Genomic DNA, 17,287 nt, shown 5'->3' with positions numbered 1-17,287 from the left:
TTACAGGTAAAGCTTAGTAGCTTCATGACTTGTTTTAAGTATAACCTGGATAACTGGATTGGTAATCATAAGTACATAGCAGGTTACTAGGCTAATGGCCCTAGAGCCCTTACAAACCTAGCCAAGTTCAACCCTTAAAGGTCAGAGATATGATCTATGTTAGAAGCAGATCTAAATCACCATCGACTGCCCCATATCGGAGAGGGACACAGGTGAAACCCTGGGATGAATTTGCGGTTTCCTATCAAATCCTCCAAGTTACGTTTACAAAGGGTTATGAGGGGCTCCGTTTAACCTGTATTTGTAAGTTTATTTCACAGGAGACGCAACCTCTAGGAGACGTATCGGTCTCTCCAGCAAGTCTTGCTAATGTCACATGCTAGGTTAAGGTCCTTAGTGAATCGTGTACCACTTGACTTATGAATGTGCAGCATTTCCCTTAAGGCAGGATCAGAGGTTGCTCTGTATGCAAGGCACAGGTCACCTCTGAGTAGTCTATACGATACAGAATATAATGACAGTAATTTCGGTCTATCCACGCAAGACATGTGCTGAAGACCCTGAATTTTCTTTTTGAGGAACTTCTGAGGTCTCTACAGTTGCTGCAGGTGCCTGTTTAGGTACATACCAAAGGCAGCATTGTATTCTATTACTGGCCTGATGAGGGAAGAGTACAAGGGGTCATAACCTCTTTTGTTCTGGAAGTTATGCCCTTGCTTATTAGGTGAGCAAAGTACAAGCCCTTCCTTACCACCATGGAGTCATGGTGATCAAAAGTAAGGCTGCTATCAACCTGTGTGCCAAAATCTCTCACCACTGATTTAGAGCTTAAGACATTGTTATCAATATGGTAATCTCATGTATATCACCTTTGCCAAAGGGAACACTAATGCATTTTTTGTACTGCATTTAAAGCCATGACTTTGGCACTTTGGTCTGCATAAGTCCTTCTTGTAGAATGTTGACATCATTTAGGGACTCAATGACTGCTCCCAGTTTGCAGTCATCAGCAAACTTTGTCAGCCACAGACCTTTTGTTTTTGTCTGTACTTCTGAGAAGTACATTCCAAACAATAGGGACGCTAGCACCTTTCTGGTAATGGGTCTGCTGGTGGAGGTGGAGTCCCTATTTTGACTGTATGCATTCTGTTAGTGAGACAGTTTTCAACCCACCTGACAGTATATGGGCTGACCCCAAGCTGAGTGAGTTTTTCAATGATGCCTGAGTGGGAGAATTGTGCCAAAGGCCTTGGCCAATTCTAGGTAGGCCATATGCACAGATTTGCCTTTGTCCAGGGCTTTGGTGACAGTCGAAGTCTATCAGGTTCAACAGGCAGAATATCCCTTTAACAGAACCAAACTGGGTCTAGTCAAGTGTTTGAAGGTCTCCTGTATCCTTATTTATAAGGTCCATAATGATTCTCTACATGGCCTTGCAGATAAAGCTGGTTGGGATAATGGGTCTATAGATCCCAGGGTCAGTGGATGCACACCCTTGTGCAAGGGGATGACAGTAGCCGTTTTCCATTCAGCAAGGACAAAAACAGTGCTTAGGCTATGGTTGAAAAGAGTACCCAATGGTGTTGAACTCCTGTTTTAAACTATTCAGAGCACAGACTGGGATGTTATCGGGTCCCATATATGCTGGGTTTTTGGCCTTGGAGAGAGTGGTAAGACCTGTGCTTTAGAGATACTAGGTGGAGAACAGGTGGCAGGAATGTTTTGGGGTATATGTGGTGAGGACAGGGGGTAGAAGTTTTCAATGAAACTGTCCACTAGTAGGTTGGCTATTTCCACTGGTTGAGTATATGTGGTACCATTCACTACCAGTTCAGTGCTAATCTGGGCCTTTTCTTTAAGGTTTCGGATATAGCTAAAGAATGCCTTATGGTTATCCTTAGCTAGGGATGGTATACAGAATTGCTTGTTCAAACTGAGAAGGGTGTTCCTTCTTGCTCTTAAACAGCAATTTCTTCCTTTTATTATATAACCTGTTTATAGCAGATGGCCACCAGGAAGGCTGTTTTTTTCTTGAGGATCTCGCTTTGGTCCTATCAGGAATGGCTGAGTCAATACAATGGTATAGATGTTTATACAATGCACTGGTGTATATCCCAATATAGTGTCCTTGCCGTCAGTGGTGACAGGAGCTTTGAAGCTATTAATGCCTTCTCGTAAGAGGCTATATTGGCTTTGGAGAAGTATTTTAGCCTAATGTCTGCTGGGGGAGGGGGGCCGATGCTATTGTTACTTTGAAAATGACTGATTTATGATCAGACTTCACCAGGGAGGGCCACACACTTGTTGTGATGCACTGTTCTTCCATGTTGATGAGTACCAAGTCTAGAATGTTTGGGCCCCTTGTGGGGGTGCCAACTATCTGCTCCAAGGCATTTGAGTAAACAAAGTCCAAGACCTTTGGGCGAGTGTGCTTGTACACATGTAATTTACCCACTCTATGGACGGGTAATTAAAGTAATACCCTGGTAATTAAAGTGACCTATAACCAGGGTGTTTGCTTATATTTTGAGTGACTCAAGTAGATCCAGGTAGCCAGTGTGGATATCATGGTTCATAGAGGGGGAGCTACAGCTGACGATAAATTGGAGATGGGTCTTTACTATAGTTATCTGGACATGGAGTAACTCTAGGGAAATCATTCTGCTTAACCAGTCTGGAGGTGTATTTACAATGTTCATGGGATGAACAACCTACTACAAACCTATGAACCTATAAATCAAATGCTCAGCAGTGGAGAAGGTGGTGGCAGCCAAGAAGGAGAGGGTGCTTTTTCTATCCTAGACAGCAATGAAAAGCACAGCTTAGGGGTCTGAACTTGTGCTCCCTTATCAAGTATTTTTCAGCCTTGTGCCAAGTAACCACAAAGCAATCCTTTGACTGGTGCTCCTTTCTCTGGCTCTTTCCCTGCTCAATGACAATAGAGCTACGAAAACATGAAGCTTCAAATGACATCAGTTGTGAGAGGCAAATGAGAAACACTGATACATACCAAGGTTCTCACTGTCATGTGACAGTCCAACATAAAACTGAAGAAGGTGGTTTTTCTTTGACATCTGTTAAGTGTTTACTAGGTTTAGGTCTGGACCTCACTTGTGGCACCATAATAACAAGTACTTAGGAGACCTAGAAAGGCATAAAGATATGAAAGAAACTGCTCTAATAGTGGGTACAGCCCTCTCTTACACAAGGCACATGAAAGCTGGCATTAGTCACAGAAGTATGGCTTCAATGGAAGCTGGTACTGACAACTGTGGCACTGAGAAAATTAACTGTGGGGGGAAAAATCCAACTAACTAGACACTCTAGAAGTCTTTCTTTAGTTTCTTTCTTAGCAAACACTTGACAGTGATGCAGACAATCATGAAAGAAGGATAAGAGAAATCTTAATATAGTGTCAGCCTGCTGGGTTGCAGGATCAGTCAGGTACTACAGGATGTACGTCACTCTGAGCTCACTAATAGCCTGTCCTACAGAAGATGCACTTTCTCTGAAAATGTCTAAAAATCTAAGTCAAAACATAGAATCTCACACACACACTGGATGTTAGCAGACTTTCAATAAAAGTAGCCCACAAGTTCATCAGATATTACATTCTACAAAAGCTTATGTATCTTCTGAAATGCTCCATAATTAAGGTAGTAACATCTGTGAACTTGGGTTTTTTTCAGACTGAAGGGTAGTGGAGCTAGCTATTCAGCTTAAAGGCAAAACATTAGTTTTTTTTTTTTTTTTTTTTTAAAGGCCCCATTAAAAAGAATAGGCTTTTGCACAGACCCTATTTCTTCAACATTTTGATAGCAAAGCAAATTACACAATGGCAGCTTATAAGCTTCATTAACTGAAGTAAAATAATTACTGGGTTTTAATAGTTACTTTGATATGAATTATTTAATTTATTAGTGTTTAAGTAGCTGTACTGAATGCCGTCCACACTTCACAGTAATGCGAAACCACAGTCAAATTTCAAGTGGTAGTAAAAGAGTACCTACACCAATATGGATCATTTACTACTATACACTTTCTTAGAAAGAGTGTTGGCATGTGTTGTTTCAGAACCGGGATTTTGTGCCTAAATATTTAGCCTTTAGTCCTTATGATATTTAAAGATTACCAACTTACGTAAGAATCGAAAGGAATAAAAAGAAAAGACTTTAAGAAGGGTGTCAGCTCTCATTGAAGGTCAAAACCCAAAGACAAACACAGAAAAGAATAGCAAGGGTTAATTCCTGAAGCAGCAGGCATCATAAGGAAAATATCTACAGGAATGCAGATGTAGAAAATGAAAGGTGACACTTTCTTTTAAGCATCACCCCCCCCCCCCCCCCAAAAAAAAAAAAAAAAAAATCAATGAGTAACTGCAGAGAACAGTCTGAACATTAACCCTTACATGTTCACAATCAGTCAAGCAAATCGGCAATTGATGCATCTAACAAGTACTTTTCAAGCCAAACGTCTAGGGCATTCCTAGGCTCACTGCTAAAGCAAAAGAAAAAGTACCTTATTTCTATGTGGACTCAATTTGTCAAATGGACTCGGGCATTTCCCACTGTCCAAACTTGAACTAAACCAGAAGCCATTGTCAGTTGGCTTCCACTGCCCACGCAAACGAGATGTTGTGTCAAAACAACTGAAAGAAAGAAAGAAAGAAAAAAAAAAAACAGAAGATATTCTAAAGACCAGCACAATGATGACAGGGCCCATAAATGCAGTTCTGCACATAAATATTATTTTCCCCCAAAGAACTGGAGCTACACATACTATCTGTTACAGGAATATATGTTTAGACAGAGGTGGGAAGCACAAAATATGTAAAAACAAAGCAACACTTTTCTTCACAAAAATATTGTAAAGCTGCAAATGTGTTAACTGTTTACAGATGAACCCACATGCCCTACAGCAGTCAACATTTTTTCACAGATTTTTATGAATTAACTGTGAAATACAATAAATAGCAAAAATAAATATACGGGGAAAATTTTCTTCCTCCAGCAGGCCCCCAGCACTGCCTGAGTTAGTATCAATGACGCACACTTCCTTATATAATAGCCTATAATTTCCTAGACTGCATGCCCCCCTTTGAGCTACAGACACGCACGTGCACGCACGCGCACACACAGACACACACACACACACATATGCATACACAGCCCTTGGCACAGTGCCAGGACTGGCCCTCATCAGTTAGCCGATTCCATTCACAGAGAGGGGTCCAAGCTGAAGAGGAAGAAATGAAAAAATATACAGACAGCTACTATATCAAGATGCTGCCGCTGTTCCAAACAAAAGAAACTCTTACTCAAAATAAACCTTCATGCAGCATGCACCAAATGGACCTTTGTGATGTTTTCACAGAAGAAATCATAATCTTGTGTACAAGAAATCTCATCTGTTCTGTGGCAGGCTTTGTTAAATTAGCATCATAATCTTACTTCAATTTAAAAATATATACATGTACACATGCATGCTCTATCCTCCGCTCCCCTGAAAGATTCAGCTGTTTTCAGAGCCTTTGTGGGAAGAAGATGATTCACAACAAAATGGAGGTATATTTTTTATGCTGTTTATTTTGTTTGAATGCAAATTTTAAAAGGGTACTTACAGTACAAGTCTATGCAGCAGATTCCCTGTGGCTGATTCGGAAATAAAAAAAAAGAGAAAAAAAAAGAAAAAGAAAGAAAGAGAAAAACAGAGAGAAAAGGGACAGAGAGAAAGATAGAAAAAGAAAAGGGAGAGAGAGATTGTTATGAAGAGCCCTCTCAGCAGTGGATGGGCGGCCCCGCAATCTGTGCCATCCCCCTCCTGGGACCTGCAGCAATACTTTCTCAAAACGGGCACTTCCCTGCCAATCATGCACCGTACAGTTACATTAAACAAAAGACCTGGGGGATGCCTGCTTATTTCTACCCACAATGCCTAGCAGGGGGCAGGCAAGAAACCAGTTGCGACCGGTTTGTAAGCTCAGGACATGAAACTATCTATTTTCATTTATTTATTTATTTTTGAGTCATTTGTGGTTAAGAAGTAAATCCCTCAAACCAGGCCCCTCCAACAACACATACACATGCCATCACCACCAAGCACAGTACAGCAATGTACTAAGTCTGTTCCCATTCATGAGTCTGTAGTACTATTATTTTTTTTTTTTTTTTTAAACTTTCCAACTGCTAACTTTTATCTACCTGATTTCTGAGGACAACCTCTATATATGTATTTTACTTTTTTGTTGACTGGGTTAATCGCACTAAGCCTGTGGCCTATTTTCATGGCAGACCAGAGCTCTTACTTATACTGAGTATGGGTGAGTTTCCCTACTTTTTTAACAAATGCCATGAGATCTTTTACACCTAACTGAACTACCACCAAATACACACAGAGGATATCATAGTTTAACATCGGATCCAAAAGACAGCACCTCTAGAATGTAGCACCACATGACGTTGCAACACAATGTCAGCATTCAAACATAAATTTAAAACACGTGGTGAAGGAACAGAACCCACAGCCATCTGATCTTTCCAACAACAGACCTGAATGCATTACCTTCTTAGCCACTGATGCTGTTACAGCTCCAAAAGGAACAAAATTAACTAACTTCACAACATAAGGGCACTATGGAAGTGATTTTTATACATACCACAAAAGCGAACTTTAAAAAGGAGAGAACAACCAAAGAAAAACAAAACTTCAGAATTACTGCCCAGTAGTGATTGGCTAAGCTAATAACACAAAAAGGTTGGTCCTATATCAGAGATCAGTGCTGACAATACTTAAGCTTACATAAAATCTCATCAGTTCAGCCAAAATCTGTTACCATATACAACTACTTTACTAATGAAGAGTGCAACGAATGGGCCCAGCTCACCTAAAACTGACTTGGATATAATAGATAACTGAAGGAAGAAAGAAAGAATAAATAAATGAATGAATGAAAGAACACACAAAACTTTGCTAGTTATAGCTACCACTATAAAGATTAGCGGTCTGCCTCCAGACCTCCACTTGTGCTACCTAGAAAGCTTTTATACTAGAAATTCAGCATTCTAATGAAAAAACGACTGTTTTGACACTGACCCTCAAGTGTGATCACAAAGCAGTGCAGCACTTGAATGGAAATCACAGTTGGTATAAAAAACATTTCTGCAGAAGATGCAAACTTCTCCACCCTCATATGGGTGGCTGCAAATCCTACGTTATTTACATGTAGCACAACACTTTTTTCCAATATTCTTTTCGATTTTATGTAAACAACAAGCAATTTAAAAAGCCGTACATCATTTCAGCCCTATGCATTTGCATCTTGCCTGTCAGACTGTTTGCCAGCTGTTTGAGGGTGAAGGCTGGTATAATGGTTAAGGTGTTTACCTCGCAGACAAAAGATACAATAGTTGTTTCTCACCTTTGAGAGGGAAACTGGCTAGGATGAAAATGGCCCACAAGAGCAGTTTACCTAGTACTTACATATTAACCTATATTCCAACTGCTGCTCACTGTAAATTGTTTGTATCTGATTTTCTCAGCTTTGTAGCCCAACTGAAAAAGGTCCTGTACCAGACCACTCACCTGGTTAACAAATATAATAAATAAGAAAATAAAAAATACCAACTTGGGGATTAATGCATCAGAGAGAAATAATAAATTGCCAGGATACCACAATTTCAATTTTCTCAAGCAACACGCAGTTTTTACAAATTAGAGATTTGACATAAGAGTACCACTCAGCATTGTGTCGTACATAAGCCTTACACCCAAGAAATTTTACCTCACCCCAACCACTGATGAAGGCAGACATTGGGTATTTTGTTTGCAATGTCATATGACAACCTGGTAATATGCATTCAAGTATACACTGTGCACACATACACACTGTGCAGGTGTTCATGCACAAGTAAAATTACACACCACACACACACACACACACACACACACACACACACACACACACACCAATATAGAATTGTTTCTGTAAATTCTCCCCATCCATCCATAAAATATAAGGCACAGCTGTGTCAACTCACAGATGCACAAAACATACTTGCAGAGGGAGCAGTTTTCTGGGATAAGAGTCACTAAAATAAACAAAACATCTTGTTACATGTGCAGAAAGATATCCACATATACACACAAGTGTGTGTATGAAATTAGTAATGCACAAAATTAGTAATGATACATGAAGTTTGACGACTTGTGAAATGAAGCTTCACTTTTGGTTGACTTGTATGCAGGAACAAGGAGGATGGCATCATGGTTAAGGTGTTTACCTTGCAGACATAAGGTGCAGGGTTTGATTCTCACATGGGGTAATTGTCTAGGCTTAAAATGGCCCACAAGGGCAGTTAGCCTAGTATGAACCTATGAACACATTTTGCTTATTTGGCGGATTGCCCTTTACTGGCTGTTGTGACACCACGGATTTAGTATACTTAACTAACGTAACGTAACTGAGTGGGGAAAGTCCATAACGAAAATTGTGTACGCACGCATGTGTATGTTTTTGACTGAAATCACAAAATTCAAGGCCGTTTTGGTTGCATCTGAGATTGTGGACCACTGCAGTGTGTGTGTGTGTGTGTGTGTGTGTGTGTGTGTGTGTGTGTGTGTGTGTGCGTGTGTGTGTGGTGAGTGTAAAACCTTCAAAACTACAAAAATATACATATACTATCAAATGGTACATTCAATTCTGCCCCAAAATAAAGACTTCAGAATTTCTTCCCAAACAATAAAATAAAAATATGCTATCATTCTTTAATGGACAGTCTTCCTGCAGTATCTATTTTACATTCTGTCTAGAAATATGACTGAGGTTTTGTTATTATTAGGATACAATGATCAAGATGTTCTTCAAAAATATAAGCACATTTTCTTGATTAAATAATCCCACAGAACAGCTCTCAGCAGATAAATAGGTAATTGTACAAAAATAGAAGTTATGTACTTACCATAATGATAAGTATGTGTTGTCTTATTTTCTTCTGGTTCAACGTATAGGTAGTCAGATCCAACCTTAGATTTGCAAAAGCTGTTGAGGTTGCCATTGTTCTGGTAGAATAAGCCTTATGTTTTGATTGTTCTGGTAGAATAAGCCTTAGGTTTTGATTGTAAGGACAGACATTTTGACTTATAAACAAATGAAATGTAGTCTCCTAGCCATTTGGGTTACTTTACACACTCCTTGTCCACAATTTGTCTTGGAAAAGGATATAAACAATTGGTCTGATCTTCTGAAACCCTCAGTATGATGTAGATAGAACCTAAGTTACCTATGGACATCTAAGGTATGTAGGGGTATATTCTCCTTTGTTAGTAAATTTGGAAAAATACTGGCAAATAAATCTGTAGGTTCAACTTAAGATTCCGAAGCTACCTGGGTGAAAGGAGGGTTTGTCCTCAATAACACTCTGTTCTTATGAAAAGTAAAAAATGGGGGGGGGGGGTTGCAAGAAAGTCCATGTAATTTCAACACATTTTTTGCTGATGTAATGGCAAGAAAGAGGGTAAAGGTACACTTCCATGAAAGAAACCTTGGGTCTGATGAAGCTGCAAACTCAAAGTGTTTGGGATTGAAGTAACCAAGCAGCAACAGGATCACGGACTGGGGGTCTCAATAAGAATGCTCCTCTGAGGAAAGCCTTGGTCACCTTAAGAAAAGCAATGGAGGCACTGTTATGTCCTATGTGAAAATTTGAAATGACGGCTATTTGGACTTTGTAGAGTAGCTACAGCCTGTCCTAAATAGTTCAGAAAGAAACTCGTAAAATCTCAGGTAAAGGGGCTGTAAAAGGGTCTAACCCTATTGAAGAGGCCCATAAAGAAAAACATTTCCATTTATTTTTGTAAATCTTCGTGGTCAAGTCCCTTTGAGAGGAAGAGATTATATGGACTACCGGAGCAGAATGCCTGGCATCTCTGGCAATTGTTAAAACTGGAAAAAACATGAGGTGAGTTTTAGGGCCTGGAGATCTGGTACAGGTAACCGAAGGCTGACACAGGTGATCTAGGATGAAACCCAGAACTCATGGTGAGTGCAGAAGATGAGGCCAAAGAAAGAGGAATCATATCTGCCAAAGCCAAAAAGGGGCAATATGCATTACTTTAGTGTTATACTCCATGGCTTTCTGGATAAAACATGGTGATGAGGGGAACTGGAAGAAAAGTGCAAAGGAGATTTGGGGGACAAAAATGGACTACAGCACGTCTCAAGTAACTTCTGCATCTGTTGTTGAGATATGAAGCAAAGAAGTCACAGCAAGGTTGGTCCCAGCAATTAAAAATCTACATTGCCACTGTTCTGTTAAGTGCCCACTCGTGAGGAAACAGAATAGTTCAGCTCAATTTGTCTGCCAGAATATTGCACATCCCAGGTATGTGCATTGCTACTAAAAAGCAGCTCAAAGACGTCACCCACTGCCAAACTCTCACAGAGTACGAGCATGTTCCAACTTTGCTGATGCACCAAAACACCTACATGTTGTCCAAGTGGATGGCAATCACATCCTTAGGTAGGACATCCTGAAAGGCCTGCAACATTAAGAGGACTGAGCTCAACTCCAAGACACTTATGTGAAATTTGGCCTCTTCACACCCCTGAACTGTCTTCCCTTCGAAATGCTCCCCCGACCTAGAAGGGAGGAATCAGTAGTCACTGCGACTTTGGGAGTAGGGGGGACAGAAGGGTCTGGCCTGAACAACTGTCTGGGATGTAATCCACCACTATATATGACCCTGCAAAAACCTGTGCCATGTGAATCCTGTTGTGAAGAGGTTAAAGTTTTTCTGACCACTGTACACTGTAATACTCTCTCATGATATCTGGCCAGACTAACAGAGGAGGCCATTAATCCTGAGAGTTCCAGAATGAGTCATATTTGAGGTAGAAGGTGTTTTAGCACTTGGCTACAGACCCGGTAGAAGGTGTTTTAGCACTTGGAGGGCTACAGACCCGATGTGTGTCATACTAGGGGAAGTCATACTATCTGTTGTATGGTGCTTATGTGGCACCCTATGAATTCTATGCTCAGACAGGGAATAGCTTGCTTTTGTTGAAGTTGACCGATATTCTCAATTCATTTGCAAGGGTTAAAATTACTGACTAGTGCTGAAATAATAGACTCTGAGGCAGTGCCCTGAAATGATGGGGACTGGCTTCCAGCTAGAAATGGAGGAACCTCCTGGATATCTTCGGATCTTAATATGATGGTAGGTATCCTAGACAGTGATAAAGCACATCCAGTCATCCTTCCTCAAGGTTCCCTATTAGATGAATGAACGCTTAAAATGTCGAGTACGATATGTTCGACAGCTTTTAAGTGAACGTTCATCTAAGCAAAACTTGTATGTCAAAACAAGGAGTTTCAAAAAGTTATAGTTGGCCAGCCATAAGAAAGCCAACGGCTGACGTCAGAACCTTCACCTTGTCTAGCTGTTCTTACAGTCCTCCACTGTGGTGCGATCTCGGAGTTCGTATATTTAAGAAAGGGGGTGTGGGGGCACAGCCCCCTCGTTGGGGGATGTGGGGGGGAGCCCCCCCACTTTATTTTGTTTGTTGATTTTTTTTTTTCATTTTTTTTTGGGGGGGGGGGGTTAATGGTGTATTGTACATTTTTGCCATCAGCCGTTGGCTTCCTGACGGCTGGCCAACTATAACTTTTCGAAACGCCTTGTTTCGACATTATGGGATTTTGCTTAGATGAACTTTCACTTAAAATGTCAAGTACGACATGCTCGATAAATTTTAAGTGTTTGTTCATCTAAAATAGACCCTTCCTCACAAGGGGGTAGAATGGACTGTACCGTGACTATCCAGAATTGTATCAATTTTACATATTGATTTAGATTGCTAAGATCTAATACTGGTGAGGTCCCCTGTCTTTTTTGGAACTAAAAAGAACCTGGAACAGACTCATGATCCTAGTTGGTCAGGGGACCAGTTGGATGACTTGTGTAGTAACCCTGAAACCCCTGTTGCTGCAAATTCCAACTGATTGGGTGGAGTATCGAGAGAATCTTTGGTCTTGCTGTTGGGGACTCCAAAAAGGGTACTGTATAATCTCTGGCAAAGATCCTTAGAACCCAAGAATCTTGAGTTATTGCTTGCCAGACTAGAGGGTGCAAGGAGAAGTGTCCCCCAACTGCCTCCAGAGTGCAGCAGTTGGGTAAATATTCAGGAACACTGATAAGGTTTCTCTGTGAACAGCCCAAGGAAACTTTGTTTTTGCGGACCATCTCTACCTTGTTGGTGATGTTCAATGGAGTTGCTCACTCCTCTTCCTCAGGGAGACCAGTCCCCAGGAGTGTCCTGGTGAATACCTTGGGATTTCTTGAACCTCATTTTTCTTTCTTCTCTTTGATTCCTGGAAAAGGATCTCTGAGGAGTAGAAAAATGGATCCCTACAGCAGACAATATCTTACAGTCCTGTTCACTCCTAGTTAAGAGTTTTCTTTACTTTTGGTCCAAATAAGGTGGAGCCATAACAGGGGGCATTTATGATGGACATCTTAAAGCTGTTCACAAAACTGCAAAGCTGCATCCAGACATGAAGTTGCATGGTAATTTCTGTGCCAGGTGCCCATGCTGTACCATCTGGTACATTAGACAGTTTCATGGCCACATTCAAAGATGACTGTAGGACACAGTTTTGGGTATCCACTGTTTTCTGGATGTCCGTAGTAAGCTACCCAACAGGGACTTTGAAAGCTCCTTGATCAAGTCCCTTTGGAAGCATGTCAAGTGTGCTAGATAGTTCAGCACTTGAAGTGCAAATGTCAATTAAATGAATGCCCATTCCCCAGTCAGTTAAATGCTCCTGACATGGACAGAGGAATTTTCTTCTTTTTTTGTAGCTGCTGCTACCACCATGGCATCTACTGTGGGACCCTTAGCCCAATGTTTTATATCTTTGAGGGCAACTACAATTTTATCCAGCTTTTTACATGATAGGGTCTGCCACATCAGTTTCTTCCAAGCCTACTGGGTGACAAAATCAAACAAGTTGTCAAAAACTGAGACCAACCAGAAAAGTCTCATCTCCCCTGTTTTAGCAATTCCAGAATATCTCCAAAGGATAGGTTTTTGGGGTTGGGGGGAACCTTACTCAGTGAAAGACTTAAGAAAGGAGTCAGTATAACCACCTTTGTGTGCAGTCATTGCAGTAAATTACTAATAACCATGGAGAAAGTACAGTTGTGTACACTTACCATAAATGTAGATGTTAGAGTGTATTTACTGTTGCAGTCATTACATCTGGGTTATCTGCTTGCAGGTAGCCCTCAGTCGGCCTGATTAATAAAGTCTTGGGTCCTGTATTGGTTGCTGTCCCTTCTTCCATGACGTCAGGTTGTCAGGGGTATAAAACATGCAGCCGACGCCGTCTTTCTTGTACGAAGCAGAAGCAGTTTGCAAGTGCCGGTCGGCAGACTCCTGAAATTTTCGTTTTCGAGTTTCAGAACCGAAGTCTTCAACTAAAGCCAAGTACCTAAACACGAAGAACATCCACACGCTGTCCATGTCAAGTGTGTGTTCCAACTATTTATTAGAAAAACAAGTTAAGTGTTTTCATCCCCTCAAGAACTTCATCAGAACCTGATGCCATAAAAAATCACATGACTTATATACAACTTAAAACATACATCGCCCAATCACATTGCATCCTCATGTCAGTTCCTTAACTTAAGTCACTATCTGAAACAAAATAAGCATAACCAATATGACAACCAATATGACAAAACATAATAAAAACCTAATAAACAAAATCTTCCTACATTATTTGTAACCAATCATACATAAATATACCCACATTTCAACATGTGCCTATTGTACAAAAATTCTGTTTAAAATGTTATTTAAAATGCATATACTCTCTTAAAATGAGCAAAATTAGCGCAAAAAAATATTAGTTTAGCAGCTCTCATTTTAAATACAGGATTAATCGTGACATATTCATTTTAAACCTAGTTTGTGCATTGCATCTAATCTAAACTGCCAGAGAAGTTCCTTGTAACATAAATTCTAAGGAACTGGGCCATTCTAAAAACTGATGAGTTGTTCCAGCACATAGGAGAAACACCCACACTTACATACAAGGTTGACAAGGGCATTGAATAAGTGTTAGAAAGGGATCCCAAACCCCATAAATTTGAAACAACCAAATGTGGTAGATGTAGTTACTGCAACCACATATTTAACAAAGGGGAAATTGTTCTGAACAACAGTTTTAACAACAAAGTTACTTTTTCAAGAGGAGACTGCAACACAAGTGGGAAACTTTCTAAAAGAACTTATGAACACCTATATGACATGCAAGGAAATGCAATAAAAACAATGCATTGTACAAACACACCTGTGTATGTGAGGGCCATAAGAAGTTTTAGTAGTAGTTCCACTAGAAGCTAGAGGGGAACTTGGGAAATGAAAACAGAATACAAGGAACTTCTATGGCAATTTAGATTAGATGAAGTCCTTGAGGGGACAAAAGCACTTAACTTTTTGTTGTTTTTCTAATAAATATTTGGAACACACTCTTGACCTGGACAGCGTATGGTTCTTCATGGTTAAGGGAGTCAATATGCTTCAGCTTGCAAGTCCTCCTCTAGGGAATGTGTCTCGATGCTTCTAAAGGAGACGACTTGGAGTCAGATGTGGAGCTCAAACTCTGAGTGGTCTCGAAGCTAATTGGATCTGTCTGTCTCTGTCGACCAGAATGAGAGGAAGAAGGTACAGGCTCCAGTGGGAGTCAGGATAGATTCTAACTCTGCACACACCAGTCTTCTTGGTTCAGTCAAGACCCTGCCTACAGCCTAGAAAGCGGACTCAGCCAATGCAGCCGATTAAGAACTACCCATTAAAGCAAAATTGGTAGCTTTCTCAACTACAGAGGTGGATGGCTCTGAGTAGGACCTCGAAACTGAGCTATCCAGGGCTGAATCTCTAGGTAGTAAGGATGACTCTGAAAACTTCATTCAATTCCCCCATCAGGGCAATAACTTTGATGCTCCAGTTCTGAGATATTGAGAAAGTGAGGGAAGAAGTTCAAGTCAAAGTCTCCAGGGCTATCAGACCGGATGCTGGTACGGGGAGGGATCTCATATGCGTTGGTTCTAAAAAGTGAGATGGTGTCGGAAAGTACAGTTGTGTACACTTACCATAAATGTAGATGTTTGAGTGTATTCACTGTTGCAGTCATCAAACTAGGGTTATCTGCCTGCAAGTAGCCCTCAGTCGGCCCGAATACCAGAGTCTTAGCATTTTTGCGTTGGATGCCGTCACTTCTTCCCTGACATCAGGTCGTCAGGGGTATAGAAACAGGCAGCCGACGCCATTACATCAGTGTTTCTTGCCCCAAATGTCAGAAGCCCCGAAACAGGGAGCTAGGACATTATGTGAAAAACACTACCAGTAAAAAGTAAATACCAATACCAGTACGGATAGCCATAGAGAGGAGAGACAGAGAAAACCAGGGGGCTGAAGGGAGGGAAACCAGGACTGCAACAGTGAATACACTCGAACATCTACATTTATGGTAAGTGTGCACAACTGTACTATGTTCTTCGTGTTTCACTGTTGCAGTCATCAAACTTAGGTTGATTCCCAAAGCTGAGGAAGGATGGAGGCAGTCAAGAAGAGTTAGAGCTGGCTAGTAGGACTTGCAAGACTGCTGTAGCAAAACCTGCCCTGGATTTGGAAAAGATAGGTAGGTGGTAATGCTTGGTGAAGGCGTGTACAGAACTCTAGGCAGCAGCTTCCGGGATGTCCCTGGTAGGGACTCCCCTGAGAAATGCTGTAGAGGTAGATACAGCCCTAGTGGAATGTGTTCTGACCCCTTGAGGGTTTGGTTTTCCATGGTGCCTGTAGCAGAAATGGATGCAGTGTGCTATCCATTTGGAAATGGTTTGTTTTGAAATGGCCTTGCCCTCTGCCCCTGATGCAAAGCTGAATAGCAACTGTTCAGCTTTTCTGAAAGGCTTAGTCCTATCAAGGTAGAATCTGAGCTGTCTGTGCACGCCCAAAGAGTGCAGGATCCTTTCCCCTTTATTTTGAGGATTAGGGAAGAAGGTTGGCAAATGGATGGATTGGTTGAGAGCCACAATGGACACCACTTTAGGCATAAAGGAGGGGTTAGTCCTGAGGGAAACCCTTTCAGCATAGAAAATGAAGGGTTCCACAGCCATCAGTGCTTGTAACTCAAGACACTCTTCTAGCTGAAGTGATGGCTAGAAGCAAGGCTGTTTTCCAAGAGTGGAATTTTAACTCTGCTGAAGCAGCAGGTTCAAAAGGGGGAAGTGTAAGCTTTTCCAATACAAAGTTAAGGTCCCAAGCAGGGGTGGGTGCTGTCCTTGGTGGCCTTAAGTTGTTTGCCCCTCTCAGGAACTGTTTGATGAGAGGGTGAGAGAATAGAGGTGGCTCAGTATTGTAATGAGCCGAGATGGCAGAGGCATGGATCTTAATGGAGGAGAAGGATAGGCCTCTGTGGAGTAGTTCTGCTAGGTAATCCATGATTAGAGGTAAGGATGGCAGAGCTGTGTCCTTTCCTTTAGACTGAATCCAAGAACAATACCTCCTCCACTTATCAGCATAGGATTTCCTTGTACTGGGCCTTCTGGCTTCAAGGATGACATCCAGCACCTGTCTGCATATGGTTGCTGGTGGAGTATTCAAGGAATAAGCCAGGCTGCAAGATTTAGGGTTTGCAATTGTAGATGCAAAATCTGTCCCTCCTTCTGAGAGCAATGTTGGGATCTGGTGTAGGTGCCAGGGTGGCACCGGTCAGGCTGCGCAGGAGTGGGTACCAGTGCTGGCGTGGCCAGTCCAGGGTTGGCCTGTCTTGTTTTATCTTGAGTAATGCTCTTGAGAGAAGGGGCAGAGGGGGAAAGGCATAGATTGAGATGTTTTCCCATTGAAAGGATAGGGCATCCACTTTCCAGGCCATGCTTTGAGGGTTCCTGGTGTAGAATTTGCTTAGCTGGTGGTTGTAGGGGGAGACAAAGAGATCCACCTCTGGGGTCCCCCATTTCTGAATCAGAAGGTTGAAGGTACTGGGCTCCAATTTCCACTTGTGTGGGTCTAGCAGATTCCTGCTTAAGTCATCTGCCAGTGAGTTTTGTTTGCCTGGCAGGAATTGAGCTTGTAGGTGGACTTGGATGTCCACGGCCATGTTCCACAGGGCCATGGCTAACCTGCAGAGTGGGTAAGAATGGGTTCCCCCCTGCTTGTTGATGTACCACATAACTGGGGTGTTTTCTGTTTTTATCAGCAGTTGTCCTGAAAGAGTAAGGA

The 17,287-nt window shown here is 41.5% G+C and overlaps 1 protein-coding gene across 8 annotated transcripts in view; it reads right to left on the bottom strand.

Annotated features, from left to right (window-relative positions):
• The window catches only part of GATAD2B (GATA zinc finger domain containing 2B), a 1,632,840-nt gene that overhangs the window by 1,431,247 nt on the left and 184,306 nt on the right, over window positions 1-17,287 (bottom strand). Inside the window, exon 1 of one of the 8 annotated variants that reach the window (XM_044079740.1) lies at window positions 5,621-5,736. The exons of 4 other annotated variants lie outside the window; for them this stretch is intronic. The gene's annotated coding sequence lies outside the window, so the exon portion shown is untranslated. Of the gene's footprint in view, window positions 1-4,518; window positions 4,605-5,620; window positions 5,737-17,287 lie in introns of those variants that run through there. 3 more of the 8 variants (XM_044079743.1, XM_044079741.1, XM_044079742.1) reach the window with 3 other exon arrangements.

The sequence above is a fragment of the Protopterus annectens genome, chromosome 8.part0 (genome assembly GCF_019279795.1).
Source record: "Protopterus annectens isolate FY-2018-M chromosome 8.part0, PAN1.0, whole genome shotgun sequence".
Taxonomy (NCBI): Eukaryota; Metazoa; Chordata; order Ceratodontiformes; family Protopteridae; genus Protopterus; species Protopterus annectens.
This window is presented reverse-complemented; position numbering and strand designations above follow the sequence as displayed.